Source organism: Culex pipiens, chromosome 3 (genome assembly GCF_016801865.2).
Source record: "Culex pipiens pallens isolate TS chromosome 3, TS_CPP_V2, whole genome shotgun sequence".
NCBI classification, from domain to species: domain Eukaryota; kingdom Metazoa; phylum Arthropoda; class Insecta; order Diptera; family Culicidae; genus Culex; species Culex pipiens.
In genome coordinates this window covers 114,661,114-114,687,160 of record NC_068939.1, presented here as the reverse complement: position 1 = coordinate 114,687,160, position 26,047 = coordinate 114,661,114, and the positions used below count along the sequence as shown (strand labels likewise).

General features: G+C 36.8%; 1 protein-coding gene across 1 annotated transcript in view; it reads right to left on the bottom strand.

The window, feature by feature from the left end:
* The window catches only part of LOC120413993 (protein couch potato), a 363,237-nt gene that overhangs the window by 190,806 nt on the left and 146,384 nt on the right, over positions 1-26,047 (bottom strand). The gene's annotated exons all lie outside the window — the stretch shown is intronic.

The following is a 26,047-nucleotide window of genomic DNA, read 5'->3' as shown; positions in this document are numbered from 1 at the left end:
TCCGCTGGCCATGTGGGACGATTAACTGTTTCCGTGCACGATGTCCTACCACATAAACGGTTTTTTTTTATTCAATTATGTTTCTTGCATACCTTTATTCGAATAATTCTCTATAGAAATAAGCATGAAAACAATCATGAATAATTTGTTATTTAATACAAAAAGTAAACACCACAATGATGAACATTTTTTTTGCCTTTAAACAGTGAGTTGACGTTTGGCGTCGCGTTTTCCATTCAATCAAACGATGCTTCTGTCATAGTTTGTAGCATGCGTTGACCGTTAAAACTGAGATTTTGAAGAATTCCGGCGTCGCCGGATGTTTTGGCTTTGCGCAAGCTCAGGGTTGAACGGATGACCATGAACCCTTAGAGAAAAATGTTCCTTGGACCACCCCCGACACGGCTACCTAGTGTAAGTGTGGACTAAAGTTTGTCGCTTAGCTTGTAGGAGCGTTTGAAGCTAAAGCACGCGTTTTCCATAGTAATTTCCATGTAAACTTCAACCCCCGAGCGACAAGCCAGTTTTCAACCAAATGAGCTCAAATTTGGTATGAGAGTCCCTATGGGTACCCTCTACAAGATGGACTTTATTTCAGCCGGATCCGAGCACTTTCGAAAAAAATGACCCACCCTAATACATACACACACACATACACACAGACATTTGTTCAGTTTTTGATTCTGAGTCGATATGTATGCATGAAGGTGGGTCTACGACGTTTTGATACAAAGTTCATTTTTAGAGCAGGATTAAAGCCTTACCTCAGTGAGGAAGGCAACATCGTACCTTGAATAGTTAAATAGTCTGCCTGTATGGATCAATCGGACCGCGCACTGGACTCACAATCCATACACACTAAACAAATATGAATATTACATTGAACGTAATTTTGAATCAAACGTAAAATACAGTCATGTAACCCAAAATTTGATGTAGAATTATGTTTAAAATGACGCAGGTCATCAAAAATCGTACAGCAAACTTTTACAGCGAGTATAATTTTAAATTAAATTAATTACGACTGAAAATTACGTTACTTTTGATGCACATACCTGGAGCGTGTTCTATGATGTAATTTTGTGTGTAAGTTAACACAACTGTACGTCGATCAGTTTGACAGTGCAAAAACAAAAACGAAACGTCAGCCATCTTAACAAGTGCAAACAAGGTGCAAGCCATTTTTTCTGCCGCGCAGTTTTGGGCCAAAAAGTCACCGAAAACCAGCAAAAACGGTCGGAATTCGCCAGGATTACTGAACGGGACCCGGGTAGAAGTAAGTGTGGAAGTTTATTTCATTCAAAACCGTCGAGACTGACACATTTTCTTTCGATTTGGTTACAGGTCGTTGAAATGCAGTTGCCCCGTCAAAATCGGTTTCCGGTTCCAACCTGCTTCGTCGGTGACTACCTCCAGGGTTACATTACTCTGACCGGCAGGCAGACCTGACCTACATGGCTGCCGCGTTGAACCCGGAACAACGATTGCAGCATAGAATCCAACCACCTCTTCCGCCACAAACGGGGGTCCGCCAGCAAGAAGAGAACCATGAAGAGGGCAAACCCGGAAGACACGAAGCTGGTATGTACCGACAGGACAACAGCAACGCGTAGGTGCTAGTCGAAAATGTGTTTTGTGATGAGAAGAAAATTGCTTGAAGGAAATCGTAGATTTGTGTGAAATTTTCTCGGTGGAGTAATTGAGGTTATGATCGAGGAAATGCGTCATTGCGAAAGTGCGTCGTTGTAATATTGTAAAGCTTGTGAATTGTAATCGTAATTCTGAATATGAAAAAAATATGCCTAATAAAGTTGTTTTGGCAACCTTTGTTGTATTTTTATGAGTTTAAAGATATTCGAAAACCACAAACATTAATTGAGGTTATAACAAAGGTTCTCATTTACGTTCATGTAATTTTCATTTGATGTAAAATTCAATGCTTATGAGTCCCCGTCGCTGACGTGTAATTTTCAAATTTAATGTAATTCTACGTCTTATTTGACGCTCCAGTTATGTGCATCTATTTGACGGAAAATTACACGAAATTTTTTTGGTGTGTAGGTCTCCGGTTCAAATCTCGAGGCGAACGCAAAACAATTCTAGCATTCTGAGCAAGAATAAGGACTTGTCATTTTATGGAAAATTGAATGTTCTTTTAGAATCTACAATTACACGGAAGGGTCATGTTTTCGTTTAGAACAAACAAATTTATTTTAAATTTTGATGTTTTCTGAAACTTTGCAGGGTAACTTTCTAGAGTGTAACAGAGCAATTCCATGTCAAATAGGGAATCGGTTGTACCCGACCCTCTCCGATTTCAATGAAACTTTGTAGACATGTTATAGGACATGTTATAGCTTTTATAGGCCTAGGTATAAAAGCCATTTTTGTGTATATGGAGCCAGTTACACTCGATAATGACATTTGAGAAGGGCGTAAGTGTTTTAAATATTTTTGTATTTCGTAATTTAAATATTGCTGTATCTCGAAGCCGTTGCATCGTATCAAAAAGTGGTCAAAGACAAACTTGTAGGAAATTTGACGGGCTTCCTCAAAAAAATACACTGAAAGAAAAAAACACTCCACTTTTATGAGATTTTTTGATTTTTAAGTTTCAAAGTCAAATTTGAAGGTGAGCAAACGATTTTTTTTCGTTCAAAACTTTTTGTGAAAATAGCCTAAGATGTTACAAAAAGACTCACGAAAAATGCAGGATGGAGCAGTTCACCTAATAAAATACAAAAATCATTTACTGCCCATAATTGAAAATTCGGCTATTATGCCAAATCAAGTATTCCGAGAAAAACGCGTTTTAGTGTTTGTCACAAAATCTCCGTCAAGGCAATTTCCCATAAGAGTGGCATATTAGCCGTTTGGTTTTTCGCATCGGCAGCCAAGTCTAAACACTATTTCAGTAAAATTCAAGTTCCAGAAGATGCGTTGGAACATCCTCTACCACCTGGTGCTAATATCTCGTTTTTGCCAAAAGTGGATTTTAGCCGTTTTTTCATTGGAGGGCAGTTTACTGAAACTGTTTTTTTCAAAAGTGCTCTAAACGTCAAAATTTTCAAAAACAGAGCACGAGAGTCGATTCTCCAGACAATTTTACTTAAAAGTCTCCATATTGACCATTGTCCTAAGTCCAATCCTTGTGAAGTTACAGCGGTTTTAAAAATAAAAATGTTGAAAAAATAGGTTTTTTGATGGTTTTTGGCAATTTCTACATGACAGACTTAATTTTTCAGTCACGAAAATATGTTTAACGGAAAGCTCGTCAAATTTTCCATAAGTTTGTCTTTGACCACATTTCAATTGGATGTATGGGCTTACAGATATAAGCAAATTACATTGCTCATAACTGAAAACAGAATATTTTTTCAGTGTAGTGTAGTAACCTGGATAGTAAATTAGCTTATATCTGCAAGCCCATACATCCAATTAAAATGTGGTCAAAGACAAACTTATGGAAAATTGGATGAGCTTTCCGGTAAAAATATTTTCGAGACTGAAAAATCAAGTATGTCATTTAGAAATTGCCAAAAACCATCAAAAATCCTATTTTTTCAACATTTTTATTTTTAAAACCGCTGTAACTTCACAAGGATTGGACTTAGGACAATGGTCAATATGGAGACTTTTATGTAAAATTGTCTGGAGAATCGACTCTCGTGTTCGTTTTTGAAAATTTTGACGTTTAGAGCACTTTTGAAAAAACAGTTTCAGTAAATGATTTTTGTATTTTATTAGGTGAGTTGCTCCATCCTGCATTTTTCGTGAGTCTTTTTGTAACATCTTAGGCTATTTTCACAAAAAGTTTTGAACGAAAAAAAATCGTTTGCTCACCTTCAAATTTGACTTTTAAACTTAAAAATCAAAAAATCTCATAAAAGTGGTGTGTTTTTTTTCTTTCAGTGCATTTTTTTGAGGAAGCCGGTCAAATTTCCTACAAGTTTGTCTTTGACCACTTTTTGATACGATGCAACGGCTTCGAGATACAGCAATATTTAAATTACGAATTACAAAAATATTTAAAACACTTACGCCCTTCTCAAATGTCATTATCGAGTTTAACTGGCTCCATATACACAAAAATGGCTTTTAAAGGCCTAGGATAACATGTCTACAAAGTTTCATTGAAATCGGAGAGGATCGAGAATAAAGTACCTAAAAAATTCCTGTTTTGGGCTGGCATTGCTCAACAATGTTCTAGAATCTACAAAGTTGTAGAGCAGACAATTTCAACATTTTTTATGTAACTTCCCCTTTCGATTGATGGGTAAAACATACACCCAGAACTGGGCATCGGCATACGAGAGGATAAAGAGCACGATTACCGAGAGTCCTTTACTCATGGGTTCATCTTCAAAAAAAGTTCAGACTCGAACCCAAGACCTTTGGCATATTGAACCGTGCCTTTGCCGTATGGGCCACCATGGTTCGGTGACTAAGTGGCATTCATTTGTCCATATAAGCCACTCAATAGGATGAACTGTTCCAATGAAAGAATGAACACGCGAGAGGACTATACTCTCGCAAAATGGCACATTCCTCACGTTTCTTTTTGTGAGAACTATCCCCTCGTTCTCTAACTTTGGGTGTACAGATTGCCTGAATGTGGTGGAAGACATAAGTGTTTAAGCACTTACAGAACTTCGTGAAACTTTCGCATCGCGCAATTTTGGATTGACACCGTGACAGAGACTTCAGGACAAAGTTCTTAGTTAAAACGTTTTTTTTTATTTCATTTATTTTGTTAAAATCATTGCCTAAAGATTTCTTTAAGTTCGTTGTAAGATCCCAGCAAGTACGCAACAACTTCCCTTCCCACATGCCACCAACCTTCTATTGCAACTCATAAACGACACTCGTCCTCCTCCTTCTCGCATCATGATGGGTGGTTTACATCTGTTCTGTATACGCACACGCATCCGATGCCGATGTTCTCATGCGTGAACTCCATGTGCTCTGATGCCTGACTTGATTTCCTTACGCCATCATCATCATCGCTGACGCGACCCGGGCGTCGGGGGGTTGAGGATCGAGGTACCAGACCAAAAGCTCAGCAGCATTTCTTCAACAGGGTTCTCAAAACTTAGACGTTGCCATCGTTGCGCGAAAAATTGATGCAAAAAAAACCTCCCTGTCTGATGGAGAGAGAGCGAGAACCAACAGTTGTGCTACATGAAACGAAACTTCAAAAAGAAGCCTCGTTTTTGGAGTATAGAATGGAGCAGGAAAAAAAACTCATATACAAAGTAGAACCAAGTTCATAAAGCTCACCAAAATGAAGGGCTTGGCGCTCACGAGGCAAAAAAAATGTGTAAACGCTCCATGATGCCAATAGACATAACTTTTTTTTAGTGCCGCACATGTTCCAGCCATGCTGCTTTTTTTTCGTTCGAGTGCGGAACGACGTCGGTTTTCCCATTCAGCGGGGAAAGTTTTTCATCATACAAAAAGCAATGATGACGAGGAAATGGCATGCACTAAATATTACAGCACTGCGAAACATGAGGGCTGGCGATTCTGCGTTTTTTTTTTCTGCTCTATTTTAGACATAAGCCCTGATGAGTTGAAAGGTGTCCTGCGGATCCCGATTTCGAGGGCCGGAGATTTGTAATTAAAACCGTACGTGGTGGCCCCACCACGTATTCATTGTACGCTCTAATTGAGTGGACTTTCAGGGGTCGTCAGCAGATCAAAAGGAGGATTTTGAAGTGGAGAATTTTAACGATGTGGGCGATACAAACTAGTTTTGAAACGAAAGGATTTTGTTATATTAAAATCAAATCATCAGGCTTATATTGTGCAACTTTATTGAATGTAAACTGCAAACTTCCTCTCAGTCGATTATCAAATGACAGAAACAAATTTAAAATGAAAGAAATCTCAATTATCTTTTAAAATAACCTATAAAATAGAATTTCTGATCGGCCAATCTGTTCTAAGTATTCCTACCCATAAAAGCTCGACTATGACAGCAAAAAAAGGAGCAAAAAACGGGTGTATCCCATTTGGCATAATGCCATTTGGCATAATGCCGTTTGGCATAACGCCGTTTGGCATAATGCCGTTTGGCATAATGGACGTTTGGCATAACGGTCATTTGGCATAATGGCCATTTGGCATAATGGTCATTTGGCATAATGATGTTAAAATTTCAAAATAAAGTTAATAATGGAATTGCTTTAAGAAGACCATACTAGGTTGTGATAACTGCCGGCGAAAGCTGATTTTTTTCTTTCCTTAAGATTATTTAAAAACTGCTGGCTACACAGCAAAAAAAAATGAATTTTGGAAGGTTGAAAATTTGGTAGGTTGAATATTCCCGCTTTTTTGAGTAATATTACATAAAAAATGTGTAAAAATGTGAACCTGATGAATATTCATCAAAAACTGATGAATATTCATCAATTCCTGATGATTAGACATTTTTTCGACACAAAATCTGTCACCATTTCCTGATGAATATTACCATCATTTTTTTCTGTGTATGGATGCCCAGAACTTGAAACGTTTGTTCAAAACGTTGCTCCACATGCTGAATATTGTTCCCAGGGCTATTTTAAGCCATTGACCCCTAGATTGAGCCAAATATGTTCGACATTTATGAAGGTAAATACTTCCTTTAAAGAAAGGGACACTTTCTAAGCTTGCGACAACTGCACAGAATCAAAGTTGAATTTTGGAAAGTTGAAAATTTGGTTGGTTGAATATCACCTCTTTTTGAGTAATATTACCTATTTTTTTTTTAAACACGTGAACCTGATGAATATTTATCAGAAACTGATGAATATTTACCAATTTCTGATGTAAAATTATTCTTTTTTTTACTCAAAATCTGGCACCATTTCCTGATGAATATTACCATCATTTATTTTCTGTGTGCTAAAAAATTTTGAATTTTCCTTCTAAAACTGAATTTTCTTCATTAAACAGGGGAAAATGGGCTTCAACTGTGGTCACAACACAGAAAAAAAAATGATGGTAATATTCATCAGGAAATGGTGACAGATTTTGTGGCAAAATAAATGATAAATTTTACCCCAAAAAATGATGAATTTTCATCAGGTTTTGATGAATATTCATCAGGTTCACATTTTTACACATTTTTTATGTAATATTACACAAATAAAGAGGTAATATTCAACCTACCAAATTTTCAACATTCCAAAATTAAACTTTTTTTTCTGTGAACTCAAGCGAGTTTTCCCTTCTTTTCAAAAAATATTCACCCATATCAGCAGTCAAGAGAGTTTTCCCTTCTTTTAAGAAACTCATTCAACTCATGTTAGTAGTTATCTCAAATCAAAGAAAGTTTTTGCTTCTTTGAAGAAATGTAAATTCAACTTGTGTCAGCAGTTATCACAAGTCAAGAAAATTTTCCCTTCTTTAATGGAGAGAAAATTCAAACATATAGGGATAATTCAACTCGTGTTAGTAGTTATCACAAGTAAAGAGAATTTTCCATTATTTAAAGAAGGAAAAAAAACTCACTGACTTGTGATGACTACTGACACAAGTTGAATTTTTCTTCTTTAAATAATGGAAAATTATCTGTACTTGTGATAACTACTAACACGAGTTGAATTATCCCTATATGTTTGAATTTTCTCTCCAGTCAAGAAGGGAAAATTTTCTTGACTGCTGACACAAGTTGAATTTACCTTTCTTTGAGAAGTGAAAACTTTCTTTGATTTGAGATAACTACTAACATGAGTTGAACTTTCCCTTCTTTAAAGAAGGGAAAAATCTCTTGACTGCTGATACAAGTTGAATTTTCCCTTCTTTAAAGAAGGGAAAACTCCTTGACTGCTGATATAGGTGAATATTTTTAAAGGAAGGGAAAACTCGCTTGAGTTGTGACCACCGCTGAAGCGCATTATTCCCTTTTTAATGAAGAAAATTCAACTTTTATCAGCAGTTGTCACAAGCCTACAAAGTGTCCCCCCTTCTTTAAAGGAAATATAAACCTTGAGTCAGCAGTTGAAAGTTCAGAAAAAATGACCCGCAGATTTTTTGGGTTAGATCCAAAGCTGAAGACGGTGAATATGTTTCTACGTATATGACAAAGTGGAATGCTTTACATTCGTGTTTACATTTCAAATAAAAATCTCAGTTTTGTGTATATTTGAATGGAAGTAGCGCCACTTGCTGATAAAATATTCAATTAATATTTACCCTGTAATATGAATGAGTATATATTGGTAGGATGTAACAAAATGAGCGAATTTTGCGTTCATTTCAGGTCATGATTCCCTAGATGCACAAAGCCCGAATCCCAAATATGAGCTTGATTGATTGTGACAGGACCTGGCGCTTTGACTTTGAAATTTAAATGGGATTTAAACCCGTATAATCGGTGCGTTTTGGTTTTGAGTTTTTAGTCCCTTATTGATTATTGAATTTGACCTCATAGTTCGTGTTCCAGGGAGCAACCCAGGAACAACCAAGGAACCGAAGAGTGTGCCAAGATCCGTCAAATATTAAGAATGTTACAGATTTTATAACACCACCGCTGAAAACTTCAACTTTTTCTTTAAGCTCTTCGGCCAGCACTTGTTGCTACTGCAGAAAATATTGAGGCAGGCTACTCTCATGTAACCACCCACTGAGAATTTTGCTTGAGCCTCGACTCGATTCGGGCTCGATCTCGAACCAGATCGACTCATGGCTCCAGCCAAAATTCTCAGTGGGCAAGCAAGCTGCCTGAAGAACTGAAGAAGTGTTATAAATTCTATAACATTCAAAAAAGTGCATCGTTTTCTAAATGTTAAGCTTTTAAAATGTACTAAAAACTGCTGTCCTCATTCAAACTGTAGTGCCGATTGATCCCAGTCTATGGAATTGACATAATTTTGAAAATTTAATATCATTATGCCAAATGACCATTATGCCAAATGGCCATTATGCCAAATGACCGTTATGCCAAACGTCCATTATGCCAAACGGCATTATGCCAAACGGCGTTATGCCAAACGGCATTATGCCAAATGGCTTTATGCCAAATGGGATATACCCGCAAAAAACACCGCAAATGATAAAGGAGTTGACTAATAAATTATGCATTAAAGTCATTACGGGAAGGAAGCTCCGCGCTTCGAGCAGTAGTGATGAATTTGCCACTTAATGACGAATACAAGAACCACCACCACAGTGAGAGAAGGAGCATGCCTGCCGTACCCTAAGAAGAGCGTGGCGGAAATGTCCTTTTCTTTCGATCTGTGTCCTCTACGTAAATTATGACGAGGGAGAAGGGGTGATAGAAAGATTTTTCTTGTAACGTGGTTGAGTTTGCTGGTATTAGAAATTATCTTTAAAGCTATAATTTTCTTGTTAACCTAATAAAAAAAATTTCAAACATTCTAAAGATTCATAAATACAATCTGTTTTCTAACAATCTTGAAGTACTGAAAATTATTGTATTTCGCTAGTTATATATTTATGGATTCTATGACAATATGGCAATCCTCAGATTTTTTTCATTATAACTTTAACCTTTGCATGCAGGAATAACTCTCTGAAACATAATCTTAACTAATGTAATTATAAGCACTGAGATTATCCCTTTTTAATTTTGTTAAGAAGGCCAAATTTGTTGATTTCGAAAAATGCAATTTGTTCGCTACACAGAAAAAAAATCATGGTAATATAACATCTGAGAAGGGGTACATCTTTTATGTCAGAAAAATGTGTAATTTTACTTCTGGAAATGTGTAATTTTACCACTTTTCTGGTATAATGTCACTTTTTCAGTCTAAATTGAGGTAAAATTACATCATAAAAGTGGTAATTTCAACCTTCAAAATTACAGCTTCCGAATTTACATTATTTTTTACTGTGTATCGCAGTAGTGATTGAAATTCATCTGCATATCTATTATAAATATTTAAAAAGGAACTATTCTCCACCAAAAATGATTTTATTTATCTTTTTTAATTTGGTTCAAACTTTGTGGGTTACTTCCTTATGACCAAAGAAGCCAGTTGTGTCATTGGTTCACCCTACAAGGCTCCATACAATTTTGGCAGCTGTCCATACATCCATACAGCTGTCCATACATGGTACGTAAATATTCTGATCGTTTTTGTGTCTTGTTGTCGGTATTGCTGAGGACTATTCAAAAAAAAAATAATATCGTCCACCTATAAGGCCAGATCAATTAAAAATCCGTACCAAAAATCAAAAACCTTAAAATTTTGAAAAACGGAATTTTCACCGAAACAATATTTTCGTATTAAGCCAGCCCTCTGTCACTGCCGCCATGTTTATGAAACCAAAATATTCGATAACGAACATCAAGAAAACAAAGAAGAAAACCACGGTGTCTACTGTCAGATTTTGAAAAATAAACAAAGTGCAGAGACGTTTTTTTAAATTATGTTCTTTTTTACACGTTACACTTGCTGCATGTCCAGGACTCTTTAAAGAATGTTACTTCCGAGTGGAAATTTTTGATCCTCGGTCCCAGATTTTCCCGGTCGAATCGCATTTTTGTCTTAAATTGGTTAAAACTACTCCTGCTTCTCCGGCTGCTCATCCCGCCATCCGATTCAAGAGCTCCTTTGACTCCGGCCTCATACACACACAAAATATGTCCGGAAATCTTCCCTAGATAAACAGGACCACTCGCGTGACCACTTCAACCGAATTTTGTAAAAAAATACACCAAAATATTATTTTTGGTTAACCTCTTTCGCGTTCACCATTTCCCTATTTTGATGTAAACAATCAGAATACACCAATACTTCATCCAAAGCTTTGTTGATGGTGGGCTCTTCACACATACTAATGCACATTCTCTATCCAATGCATTGTTTATGGTGGGCTCTTCACACATACTAATGCGTGGGCTCTTCGAGGTTTTGGTGACTGTCAAACGTTCCAGACGTTTGCAGTGGTGCCAGAGGGCTGTATTTAGCTCGATGCAAATATTTTTAATCGAAGGGGGGGGGGAGGCAAAAAAATAAAAAATTTAAATATTGAAATAACAAGCGATAGTTTCAACATTTGCAGGGAAATTTTTTTACACAAGTTCAGTTGTTTTGCAATTATTTGTTTTCAAAAATGTAAGATTTGACGAAAACAAAAAAAAATTGTGAAAAAAAAACTTTTTGCGATAATAAACATCGAAAATTTTAAAGACTAAATCAACCCAAACATACTAAAAAAAATTCTAAACTTAGGGAATGCATTTTAAATTGATTTCAGCTGACTGCACTCAAATTTCCATTGATATTTTGAAGTTGTTTGAAAAAAAAATTTGCCCCCTGATTTTTCTGGCCAACTTTTAAAGGAGGGGGGGGGGAGACAAAAACTTTAAATAAAATTTGTAGGTACCAGCCTTATAGATTCTGATTCAGGCCGGTAAAACACAACTTTCTACGAATAAATCTTCGATGGGGTATCTCGGTTTATAATATTTTGTTCCAGCCACGCCGTGCACCGAGTAATTATTTGTTTAAATTAAATAGTTTTTTTTTTCTCTTAAATAGATATTTTAGTTAAACATTTTTATTGACTTCAGTTATAAATGTTCTTGTAGATAAAAAGAAGACACTAGCGGTTGGTACTAGCAATGGTGGCCGATAGCTATAAAGTCAACTTCGTTATCAATGTAAAATTAAATTTGCAACCGAAAAGATACTTTTTAAAAAATCGAAATAACGGAATGTAAAATACTTTTCGACTTCAAATTTAATTTAATTGTTTTAAAAATATTTCTTTTTTTTTTTCAAAAAACACAACTTAAAAAAACATAGCCTGGCGGCATAGTATTTATCCATACTTCTCTATCTCTACCAACATATTTCAAAAATAAAGAAAAAATGGTAAATTGATTTTATGTGGAAAAAAGTTTGTTTAAAAATCGGCAATAAAAATCCATGTACCTTTTTTTAAAAGTCTTCATCAATACCTAAAACTTTGCCGAATACACCAAATCGATTAGAATATTCCTTTAAAAGTTACAGATTTTCAAATATTTACGTACAATTTTTTGTACGAACAGCTGCCTAATTGCATGGAGACTTGTAAGGGTGAACCAATGACACAAAATGGCTTCTTTTATCATAAGAAATTCCCCGACAAAGTTTTACCGTCATCAGGGGTGACATTGGGGGTGAGATTCGGTCATACAAAAATGTTGAAATTTGTATGACCCAATTTCAGCGAAGTAAAACTATGTATCAAGTATCAACAACATATGAAAAAAATAATATAAATATTGGAGAATCTCCTAGAAACAATATATTTATTTGATTAACAGAAACATAAAACACGCAAAAAATTAAAATCGGCCAAAGACGGGCGCATCCCTTTGACAAAATGATATCAAACATCATTTTCACCCATTACAATCCTCTGTCGAAATGGGCAATGCCACTTCTCGTCGCTGCTGTCCCAAAAACCGCAAATTTAAATTTATTTTCATCGCCATCTTGGGACTGAACGCGCGCGCGATACCTCCCAAATCTGGCTGGCTGCAGATGCCTTACCCGGCCAAGCCAGAAAATTTCGTTGTGCCAAAAAGCAAACGATAATTAACATAGTATTATCACAACGCTTGGGGAGAGCTTTCCTTGCTTTTGTCGCTCTTCTCGGCCTAAGTGAGAGGGCCAAGTGAACTTTACAATGAAAACGAATGACACTCCTGGCGGTGGTTTCTTCCTTTTAAACTTTTTTTTGGAGAAACGAAATGAAAATTGAAATCTGGCAAACAGATTTGCGCTAAAGGGTTTATGCAGTGAGGTTGGATTGAAATTTAATGTAACTTTGCAGCCGGGAGGCAACGCGACGCAAGAGTTGGAACTCGTTAAAAGTAATGCCGATGATAACTGCTCTCGGGTAGTAAACATCGCTTATGTGGATATTTCCGAAAATTGCAAATTGCACCCCAGAACCACCGTGGCAGAACAGTCATAAGGTATGAAATCGTTCTGAATTGGATTGAGCACGGAGGACTGAGGGTAGTAAAAAATGATGATGAATTTAATTCTACGAAAAATATTACAATTTGACTTTCGAGGTTACCAATCGAAAGGGTCGCCAGTCCAACAAATCAAATTTTAGAAATCAAACATGACAACTTACCTCCGTGCACTATAGCATATCACCGATCACGGTAGGCATGGGTAATTGAATTCCAATCGCCACTCCCGTTCCGGTTTCCGTCGATTCTAACATCAATCTGTTTCGGGAGGCAGCCATATTGTCCCCGATGAATTATCTCTTTTTACGGACCGAATCGAATTGTTTGTCTTTGAACGTAGCTGGCTGAACTCTAGAATCGGGCGGCCCCGAGCTGCACAATTATTCGTGTGCAGTGATTGTGACGCCGGATGGCGGCCCAACCCATCCTAAACCGAACCAACGCCAACCCACCCGGAGCGCGCAATCTGCAGTAACTGGCTAGCAATGATGCCAGTCAGTCTGGCGGTATGAAAAAAAAACCAGAACGCACAGAACACCCATTTTCGTGTGAATTACACCGTGGAACGCGCAATGGAGATATATCTGCCCGGGGACTGAGTTGAGCAGTTTAATCACCGTATTCCTGTGATGACATCAGACTGGTGTCACTGTCACTGACGTGGGGGTGTAGTTGGATTCATGAAACTTATGGAAAATTGTTGACAGAAGAGCTTGCAGAAGTCAACTCACAATGCCTAAACTTTTAACGTTCACAGATCCCCAAAATTCGATTTCAATTTTGAGATATGGGGCCATCCAGAAACCACGTGGACAGTTTAGGGGGAGGGAGGGGGGGGCTTCGATTGTCCACGCTCCATACAAAAAAGTTTTTTTTTTTTGTATGGAAAATTGTCCACGAGGGGGGGGGGTTGAGATATCCAAAAAAAAGTGTCCACGTGGTTTGTGGATCGTCCCTAATCAATAAAAATTCAATCTTGTTGACACACCCTGAAAATTAATGCACGAAGTATAACAAAATTAGATAATCCATTAAACGGTGAGTTGATATCGTACATACAAGATTTTATAAATTTTGAAAATGTTCAATGATAATTGTGGAGCGACAGTCTCTGAAACAATATTGAAAATATCAATAAGAGCGAAACTCCAATTTATTTTAACTGTTTTTGTTTTTTTTCTTAGAAAACCATCGTTGGAATGTTCCGAACTTTATCACAACACATTAAAATAATTGATACAACGTCGAACCTAGGAAAATTCAGGACAGAATTCCCAATTTTTTTTTTCAAAATCTAGAATTCTCAAATTCCCGAGAATTTTTTTGTATTTTGGCCTTGGTTTCCTGAAATTGCCAGAACTATTCGAACATAAATAAAAAATTGCTTGTAGAAAAAGTGATAATATTGATGCACCCCTGTGGAAAGAAATAAAAACATTAGTTTTTTCATGCTTTCAACAAGACTTTCTCATTTTTATTTTAAAGTTCATGCTTAACCATTTTCAAAGGCAGTTTGATTTTTGAATTTTTAATTTCTTTGAAATATGGAGTGGAATCATCTGAAAATAATTCTGATTTAAGCCCAAGTTCTTTGTGTTGTTTTCTTTTTTTATGAATATCTGGAATAATGTTCATTTTTTTTTTGAAACTATGGTTAATTACATATTTAAATTAAACTTTGCTTCATTTTTTTTTAATTTGGAAAATAAGTTCTAACTCAATTCTTAGGTTTATTTTAAACTTAAGGAGTTACATACATGTAAATCGGCAAAATGTCAGAGGTTGGTTTGAGCACACACTTAAACTTATTTTCAAAATCTGTTTTCAGAACATTAAAATATTCCTTTTTATCTATCAACATAATAAATTTGAAGATATTTGGTTGTAGCATTGCCGAGATATAGCTATTTTAAGTTAGCAGTTTCAAAAAACGGGTGCCACGATATCTCAACATTGCTTTGACCAAATCGGCTCAAAATTTTGGTGAAGACTCCTTAAACCGGTCCCGTGTGCATGACGAAAGCCGATTTTCAAAAAGTTTATTTAAAAAAAAAGATAAAAATATTTTTTTGTTTTTCATATTAAAAATCGCCAGCTTTTTGTATTGGATTTTTTTTGAAAATTCCTAATTTCAAAATGTGGCTTCGTCATGCACACGGGATATGTCTTGGGAGTCTTCACCCAAAATTTCAGCCAATTTGGTCCGTCCCATCTCGAGATATCGTGGCACCCGTAAATCAGCTTGGTGTTCAGAGAAAAAACGCTCAGACTGCTCTGAGCTCTGAGCTTAAATCGTCTCTAACTCAGTTAAATCATGAAATACCTTCATGAAATTTTCAGGAGTGATTGAAAATCATCTTTAAAGTGGATTTAATAAATTTTCTGTAGTATGAAATTTCGTGATTTTCTACATGTATGGAACCCCTTAAGCTTAAACTTTTTTAAGGTGCTTCGAAACGCAATCCCTCTTAAAAGTACAGCAATGATTCACCGATGATTTCCAAAAATTTTAGCTAAAAAATTAACTCCTCTCAAAATCGGCTCAAAAACTCAGGGGGCAAAAAAAATGTTTTTCAATTTACTCTTAATTTTAGTGGAAATTTAAGTGCAGCCATCTGAATAAAATTTAAAATGCATTCCCCTGCGTTTCGGTTCATTCGATGCACAGTGCCACAGATTTTTATAGGGGTAAATCTTTCCCAAATCACACGAAATCGGAAAAAGTTGCCCCGACCCTCTCTTAGATTTGCGTGAAACTTTGTCCTAAGGGGTAACTTTTGTCCCTGATCATGAATCTGAGCTACCTTTTTTGATAACTTGTGACGGTGGGGCGATACGACCCCTTTAATTTTTGAACATGTGAAAACACCTTAGCTTATAAATCTTTTTTTGTAATTTTCTGTTCTACAACTTTGTAGAATATTGCTGCACTCTGAAAAATGACCCTGCGAAGCTAGAAAAACACCAAATTTTAAAATGAAAAGTGTTGTTTCAAATGAAAAATAGCCCTTCTGGGTTATTGAAAATTCGGAAAGTAAATTTTCCATACAATGAAATGTCCCATTTTTTTCACAGTCGAGTAGCAAAAAATAGTTAAGTTATAGCAGAGTTTTTAAAACTTTTTTTGTGTTTTTTCAAAGAAAAATCCTTTTCTTCGGAATTTTGAGTACGTTATCAAATTGGGCGTCCAATGTTACATAAAAGTTCCATTGACACCAAATTATCGCAAATTATCGAAAAACATGTCTTTTTTCGCATGTTTCAAAATTACAGGGGTCGTACCGCCCCTCCGTCACGAGATATCGAAAGACGGAGTTTCACGCAAATCGAAGAGGGGCAACTGCTGTGTGAGTTGGCGGAGAATTACCCCTATAAACATTTGTGGCACTGTGCACCGAAAATTCACTAAAATAAAAATAATTTTGAATAAACTCAAATCTGCTACGAAGGAGCCGATTTTTCAGATTTCCTGTGAATAGACAGAGAATGACCCCAATTTCTCACTGTTTCGAGGAACGTGTTGTAACTTTTGTTTCCTTCAGTTAATTTACTCGGTTCTTTGAGCGAGTTTGCGGGTACTTTGTATCCAATTTTGAATTAATCAGCTGTTGAAATTTACACTGAAAGGGGATCCAAAATGCGAGAAAGTTCTCTAGAACTAGCGAAAAATGACGCTATTTTCAAAATTGACCGAACCATCAGACCAAAAATAAATTAAATTACCCAGATATTTAAAGATTTTTAAATCGATTAATAATTTCACTGTTATTAAAAGTGCCAGAGAATTGCTGGTAGTGAATACAGTATAGTGTATACAGTATTCGTTAAAGTAAAATTAAAATTCCACGAAATTACTTCAAGATGTAATGGTTTCACCAACTACAAGCGTTTCACGCAATCGCGATGATTCACTAGCCCCCGTAATTACATAACATATATTTGCCACTTTGACTTACACAATATTTCACAAGTCGAACCAAATTTATCAAACAATAAACTTCAAATCCAAATTGCTGCCAAATCTACAGCAACCCCAGACGGTGATAAATGATCGTACCTTTCGTCGTTTTAATTACCCCTTAAGGCGCAACCTTGTCCAAAGGACCATTCCAAAATACAAACCCATGGTCGTTGGCCAGCGTTAAAAAATAATCTCGACCCCCAATATCACTCAATCATGGGCAATAAAAATTCCACCATAAAAATGTAACATTTTCATCCACCTTCGTCGACGACCATTTCTAAGGAGGGGAAGGGAGGTGGGTAATTAACGAGTATCGTGCGATCGAACGAATTTATTTTCCAGAAAAAAAAGCGCTCTCCCATCCATCGCGTTCTCACTTTCCGCCATAAATTCCGCGCTAAATAAGTCCATTGATTAGCGAAATATTTACCTGTTCCCCCATTATTTGACCGTGTTTCGTGATCTTTCGATAGCTGATTCGAGCATTGCGTGAAAACGTGAAAATAGAATTTTCAGGGGTGGTGTAGAAAAAAATCGTGTTACCTACTCCTCGCCCTCTTCCAGCAGGGTAAACTTTCCCGGAAAATGTCGTATCTCGTCGATCTCGTTGAGAAAAACAGCCCCGAAAAAAAATCGTGTTGGTCCCACCGAGAGAGCGCGAGGGACGAGAAATGTAAACTTTTGCCCCCGTACTCATTTTCATGTTCGCGCGGAGTGGAAATTTGAGTCAGCGTTTTACGGTAATGGATTTTCGGGCACGGGAAAATTGATTTTTATCAACGGCACGCCGCACCGCGTAGAATGACGGGGCACCGGCAGAAGCCTGCGCGACACCTGGGTGGGCTGAAGGTGTATTACGGAGTGGTTGAATTTTCCAATTTCCCCGAGGACATTTTCCAGCGGAACTTGAATGAATTGGCTTTGTGGGGGTAGGTTGAGGAGGAGGGTTGATGTTGTCCGATGTAATTCGGACTAATTTTTACTTAATCAGGCTAATGTGTTTGGTTTAGTGAGCAAACTTGTAGTCCTTTTTATTTAATAATTTTTAAATCAGAAAAAAAGAATGCTTCATTATCATATTGTTTTCAGAAAACAAAACCATTTTTGATTTTTTTCATATTTGACAAATTGGCCAATTTTAACTATTTACTGCAGTATTTAGCAGACCTAAAAAAATCATATTGTTATGTCATTGGCATGACCAGAATGGCAAAGAACATTCCATGTTCTTCAAACATCCTCTTGGAGGATTCGGACGTTCCAAATTGTGACGAAGTCCATCAAAACGTCAATATTCATGTCCTTTCATGGAAATCGTTTCATTTATCGGATCATAGCCTAGCGAAGAAGGGTAAGTTTACTTCAACCTAGTGTATACCTGAAACTTCAAGTAACGATGCTACGAAAGACCTGCATCGGGATTGAGTTGTGCATTCTCGAAATTTTCAGCCCTTTTGAATGCTGAGAGCTCTAAGGAAAAATGTTTGTTTGAAAATTCATTTTGAAATCTTTCAATATATGTATTAAAATCACATTCTCAAACCATACTTATTTCAAGTTTGGGATTTTTTGCGAGATATTATTTTTTCAACATCAGCTTCTTTTAGACAATCTTTCTGGCGCCGTCATAGTCCTCGGGAAACCCCTAGACCATTTCATTTAATAGAACCCACCCAAAGGAGCATCCTCTTACCGTGTATCGTTTCGGCGTCTCAAAGCAATTTTCCTGCGGCGGCAGTAAGGCTTCCTTGCGACCGTACACAATGTCAGTCAGGAGGAAGAAAGTTCACTTTTCCAGATTGTGTGAGTTTCCCGGCTTCCTGGCCAATAAAAGCCGCGCGCTTTATGTTGGCACGTACGACGACGACTCTGCTGTGCGTGTTGTGATGAAGCAAATTGAGAGTGTGCCCGTCACAAATTACTTTGTACGGGACCTTCACTTTCAGGAGGAAACACGCTGAAGCTTTCAACACTGAGTGAAGTATTTTTGGCTGAACGTCAGGTTGCCATCATTCCAAGAATTGCTCATCTTGATGATCGCAACCATGTGTAGCTCATTTTGTGGAAATGGTTACAATTCTCGTAACGTTCACCGAAATTAACTTATCAAATTAGTTAATTGTGAGATAGATTCTCGACCCGTTTCACCTCCAGTGGTAATCATATTTCCAGCCTGCTTGAGGTGTTCACCCATATTGTACTCCAAAGAAACGCTTGCCTGAACCCTTCAACCCGCCACCCAAACTGGGAGGGAAAACGGGGTTTCCCAATTATCCTCCATTAGCAGCCTCTGCGCTGTTAGCATTAATTTAATGACTTTACCAAAACACCGCAAAGCTTTGCGGTTGAACTACTGTTTCTTGCCACCCATACACGTTCACCAACATCTCTTGTTATACTTGGCCAATAGCTAAGGATTCATAGTATTCGAGAATATAATTTTACCTTTAAAATTAAATAGATAAAAATCGTAAATTTGCTAACTGCCAAACCAGAATAGTGTTTTCTGGCATTAAGTCATCTACAAGCGGGAAGATCATCATAAACCTTATTTTTTGATTTATTTTTAATTTGTTTTAATCTGAAATAGATGAGCATTATTGCTACATTGTTTTAAAAAACCAAAAAAAAAAGATTTTATTTCATTTTTGTCTAATAGATTTCTGATCTGAGAGAGTTCTGAAGAACCGTCATCAGGGGTGACATTGGGTCTGGGGGTGAGATTGGGTCATACAAAAATGCTTAAATTTGTATGACCCAATCTCACCCCCCAGACCCAATGTCACCCCTGATGACGGTATCAGTAATTTTCGAAAACAAATGTCACATTCATTAATTTTAATAACAATTATGGATAAGGATATAGAGGGATATGGAGGGAGGATTTAACTTATTTTTTTCAATAAATATTGTCGAATTTGGTATAAAATTAGCATCTGTCAAAATCTGTCATTATTTTAGCTGACATTTGAAAAGACTGGTATTCTCATACTTATCTGGCCACCTACCAACCCTGATGGTAGAAGTAAATAACAAACAGATTGATGTTGAGATATTTCCCCTCATAATTATATGCATTGGATAGGTATTTCCGTTTTAATTCAAGAGTGATAAGTCTAGAAAGCTGTACACTCAAAAAAAATGAGTTCGCGTAAACGTGAACAGAGTTCATGCCAACGGGAACCAGGAAAAAAACTGTTCAACTTTTATAGTACATTGCACCATGAAAGTGAACAGTTTTCTTCCTGGTTCCCGTTGGCATGAACTCTGTTCACGTTTACGCGAACTCATTTTTTTAGTGTATTCAAAACAGTGTTTATTAATTAAATTTTATTTCATTTTGGGTAATTCTCCACAAACTCACACGAAATCGGAAAAAATTGCCCCGACCCCTCTTCGATTTTTGTGAAACTTTGCTCTAAGAGGTAATTTTAGTCCCTGATCACGAATCCGAGGTCCATTTTTCGATATCTCGTGACGGTGGGGCGGTACGAGCCCTTTCATTTTGCTGGTTTTTTACTAAGACACGTTTTTCAGTGATTTGTAGCTCGCTACCGTGAAGAGATAGAAATTTAGTGTCAAAGGGACTTTTGTGTTAAATTAGACGCCCGATTTGATGGCGTACTCCAAATTCCGAAAAAACGTATTTTTCATCAAAAATAGTTAAAAAAAGTTTTAAAATCGCTGCCGTTTCCCGTTACTCAACTGTCAAAAATCGTGAGTTATGTCATTTTATGGGAAACAAGCCTTACCCGACAAACTTCGTTCTGCCATTTTTCGTTTGTTGACGTTTTTAACTTTGTTTTGCTTATTCAGCCTCCTGTGATCAAATTTTTTTTTTTGCGTAACTTTTTCCATACAATCTGCCGATGCTCTGGAATCGGTTCCAGAGTGGCCAAAGTGTCAATAAGTTAGCGTATAAACCTTCCTTGGACTTATACGAACCCAACGCAACAAAGAGCACCTCGATCCGACGTTCCGTGTTGAACTGATTCGCGTTCGAACAAAACCGCCGAAATTTTTATATATATATATATATATATATATATATATATATATATATATATATATATATATATATATATATATATATATATATATATATATATATATATATATATTTATATATATATATATATATATATATATATATATATATATATATATATATATATATATATATATATATATAGATTTAATGTTCTTTTCAAATCTGAAATAACCCAGAAGGGTCTTTTTTCATTTAGATCAAAAATTTTAATTTTAAAATTACGTGTTTTTTCTAACTTTGCAAGGTTACATTTTAGAGTGTAACAATGTTCTACAAAATTGTAGAGCAGACAAAAACAAAAATGTTGATATATAGGCATAAGGGGTTTGCATGTATTCTTCACGAGTAATCAGAATTTTACAAGTTTTACAGTTTTTCGAATTTTTAACCCCAAAAACTCAATCGTGTGCTTTTGAAATTATTTTTTTTCGGAAAGTTCAGCTAATTTTGCATAAGAATGACCAGTTGGACGATTGTTGTGGCCAAAATCATAACTTTTTCAAAAAACTTTTTTGTAAAATTCTGATAACTCGTGAAGAATACATGCAATCTCCTTATGTTTACATATCAAAAAAAAAAAATTGTCTGCTCTACAACTTTGTAGAACATTGTTAAACTCTAAAATGTAACCCTGAAAAGTTAGAAAAACACGTAATTTTAAAATGAATTTTTTTTTTTAAATGAAAAAAATGACCCTCCTGGGTTATTTCAGATTCGAAAAGAACATTAAATTTCCCATAAAATGACATGTCTCACGATTTTTGACAGTTAAGCAACGGGAAATGGCAGCAATTTTAAAACTATTTTCTAACTTTTTTTGATGAAAAATACGTTTTTTCGGAATTTTGAGAACGCCATCAAATCGGGCGTCTAATTTTACACAAAAGTCCCTTTGACACCAATTTTCTATCTCTTCACGGTTGCGAGCTGAAAATCACTGAAAAACGTGTCTTAGTAAAAAAACAGAAAAATGAAAGGGGTCTTACCGCCCACCGTCACGAAATATCGAAAAATGGACCTCGGATTCGTGATCAGGAACCAAAATAACCCCTTAGAGCAAAGTTTCACGCAAATCGAGGAGGGGTCGGGGCAACTGCTGTGTGAGTTGGCTGAGAATGACCCTTTTACATAAAATAATATGTAAAATAGTGAATTTCAACAAAGCTGATGAAAATTAAACAAGTTCATGATGTAAAATTTCACATTTTTTGACACAAAATCGGCAATGAAAGGTTATTCGTAAAAAAACATGTGTAATATTAAAGCAGGAGCTGGTGCATTTTTCTAGTGAATTTTGCTTTGTTGTACATAAATTCAGGTAAAATTACAAAAAAGTGAGGGAAAATTCAACCATCAAATTTTTAACCTTTCAAAATTAAACTTTTTTGAACCGTGAAGATACAGAACTAAAATGTGGCGTACATTTTTCAACAACACTTACGGTAGTACATGTACCCTTGCATCTCTTTCTCCCATATGAATGAATGGCCAGGTCAAGGTATCCTATACATTTTGCCGACATACACACACACACATCGCGCAGGTCACGCGAGCTATGAAAATGTAATTTTTCTTCCGTACAATAATAAAAATAATGCTAGCAGCAAAAAGAAGACACACACACACACACACACTCACACAAACGGCAGCCAACAAACGTCAATGTTATTACGCGAAAGCTCGCGTACACATACACACACACACGCGTGTACGTATTTATGTGCGTACGTTCTACGCGGTGCTTCTTCAGAGAAAGTATATTGTGGGTGTGTGTGTGTGGTTGATGTTGGCTAGGGAAAAACCCAACGCGGGGAAGAAAATGGCCGGTGGAAGTGGGAACGTCAATGAGCGGCGGCGCCACCCGAAAAGAAATGAAAAGTTTGCTCCTTAATTTGATTTATTTCCAACCCCGCGCTGAATTATGTATGGGAAGCTTCAGCGAAGGAGTTGGTGGCAAGGATGCGATTGTTATCCGAGCTGGGTGGGTGCGTATGTGTTTGTGTATTTGTGTGAGAAGGAGTAATTTTTGGGTGATGTTATTCTGTGAAATCATGATCTTGTTTTTCAAATTGCAATATTTGCGTATACGTTGAAACTTACCCTTTACTGTTTTGCTTTTGTACTCTCTATCGAAATGCTTCAAAAATTGTAAAAATTGTAATTACATGTATTTTCCATTAGATAACCATGATATATTCATTAAAGATTAATCGTAAATAAGACAATGTATATCCTGCAACTGGTTTAAAACGTTCTATTTTGAGTTAAAAAACATATAAAAAACATTTTTAGTTGAAATGACTTTGATAAAACACAAATTCAAGAACAATATTAAAGCGTTCATATGGTAAATCACAGCAGAATCTTCAAAATAAGAAAAAATAAGCAGTCCAACTTATAGAACATCGGCACATTTCATAAACGTGTTCTTATCCCGTTTGAAAGCTTCAAAACAGTAAGCTAAACTAGGAATTTTTCACTCTCCAACTCCAATTGCATGTCAAAGATTAATTGGTTCCAGTCATAACAAGAATTGTCCGACGGCAGACCAAACAACTGCGGTCTTCCGACCGCATTGACTACACTTTTGACAAGCATTCGCATGGGAATTTTGCTCTCTGACAACACTCCGTGCGGTTTCTCTCCTAGTTTTTCCCTATATAGTATCTGAACCCTAGTTTTGTATTGTCAGCTGCAATCGACATCGACCGACGATGCGATTCCTATCGATGACAATTTCCGTTTCCTCCCGAAGCGATGTATCTTTCCCCGGTCGTCCGACAGGTGAGCTCTAATGTTTTCATAAAAACACAACAGTCGAATAAACTTCTCACTGGCTTTTCTCCCAGTCCCACTTTGCCACCGAATACCGCAAATCCCTCATCAGATCGAGCCTTCCCCCTTTTCCGATTCAATCTTGTTTGGCGATATCGAATCAAAAGCCGGCAACAACGGATTTCCCTACGTCAAACAGAAAGTCCCTCCTCTTCCCGGAATTTTCCTCACCGGTGAGAATCTCGAATTCAACCGACCAAACCAGAAGGGGTTAATCCTTTTTTGCTACTCCGAGTCTTTCGTTTGTCAATTTTGGAGTTCAAGAATAAGCTGGAGTTCTATCCCTCCTCGGGAAAGGTAGCCAGTTCCGAGTTGGAAACAGGATAAAGGAAAATTCCATTATTTTCCGACGAACCTTCTGCGTCCATTCGGACTGGGATTCGTTATTTGCGGACAGTTTAGCCGGAATGTGGGACTCTCTATGGTAACGGTTCGGAAGCGAATAACTCGGCTCAAATTTGGCGCAACAGGTCCTTCTTGATTGGATATTGGAGGCTTCATGTTCGTTTGCAAATGCGTTTTTGCTAGCTTGCCTTATCTGAAGATCTTTGGCAATAGATGTCGCATCGCCTGAGGATTAGCTTTCGATTGATACAAGTGATTGGTATTTACTAATTATATTTAAGGACATGAAAAATCATAAAACTATCAGTAGTCTGATTGCAACAACTTCGTCTGTATTGAGATGATTAGAAAAGTCTATGAATCCGATTTTAAAGATTTAAAAAGATATATTCCAGGTTGACCAATAGATCAGACTTCATGGATTTCAAGATTATTCGGGATTTTTCGAACTATTTAAGATCGAATACAATTAATTGAAGACTACTTTCTGGCCGTCTTACTGCACATTGTTGAATAGCTCTTTGAAAGACCTCTTCGATGAGGCATAAAGATCTGACAAATCTAAAAAGTCAAAAAAAAAAGGATAATCAAAAAGACTGAAACGAACAACACTAGCTTCATCTTCTCTACTCAACTGGTTTAAAATTACATTAAAGGTTCTCTACTTATTTAAGCCAAAGTTCCTCTTCAAAGCCACCCTTATCGGATGAGTTTGTACAAAAAGTACTCGAGCACTTTCTTCATTTTCGTTTGAAACCGAAATGGCCAATCTCGATCCGGAATCCACTCACATACACTGCTCACACATGAGCTGTAAGGAGTTCCACTTCTTTGCAAGAGAGACGGAGGGTTTCCAAAGGAAAATCACACACACACACACCTTTTGTGAGCCCTCGCACCGTATCCCACCCAAAGAAAAGTTTGAAGGATTCCCCGCTTGAACGCTGCCTCTCTGGCGGAAAATCATCACCCGAAAGGACATTGTTTGTAACCAATCACGGTAAAACGCGCGAGCGTAACGCGCTGTAAAGGACGACCGTCCCCAACCACTGGTTGGGGAAAAGTAGGAAGAAAATTGAAAGCACTTTCGCTTTGTTATCCAGTCTGGGAGTCCGCACTGCTCTGCTCGGGTGAGGTGCGTCGTCCTTTTCCTTTGAGAATGTCGTTTTGGAGTTACTTTTGGCACAGTTGAAAAAGTTAAATTTGTTCTTAGTTGAGCAGAGTTTCAAATTTTGCTTTTTTATTCAAATATGGTTAAAAATTTCTTCGTTATAGCATTAGTTTTTTATAGGTGCCCTCACAAATACCTACTTAAAGGACCAACTGGTCACACGTACACGAACACACACACCCACACAACCCCGCTCACCAACAATGCAGCCAACTCGGTTACTTTTCCCCGGTTGCCACTTGGATCCTTTGATATATTGGAAATTGACGATTTAGACAAGAGTCCCTCACAGCTCTGTTGTTGAATAGCTCGTTTCGCTTCACCGGTTTCTCCACGGTTGCCGAACTTCAGAGTCTGAAAATTGATTTTCCCCCGCGCCATTGTCAGCAAGCAGATAGTTAATCGGTGTGTGATGCTCATTTGATTGGAACGAACGAACGTGACCGCTTTTGAACACATTTTTAGGAATTGTTTCAACGCGTTTTCAATGAATTTAATCAAAACTTACAAGTAGGTATGTTAAAATTTGTTTGAAACAAATATTTAAGAAAATATCAAGATCTAACTTGCTACACCCAAACCCAGCTTCACTGCAATTTAGTGATGACAAAGCCACTGACTTCCATTGGCAGCTTTACTAGAATAAAGAAAGATTGATGATCTTTCATCTCGTCATCCTTGCAGTCTAGCAGTTCACACAAGCTTTGATGATGTATTTTTCATCAAAAAAGTAAAAAAAAAAAAGATTTA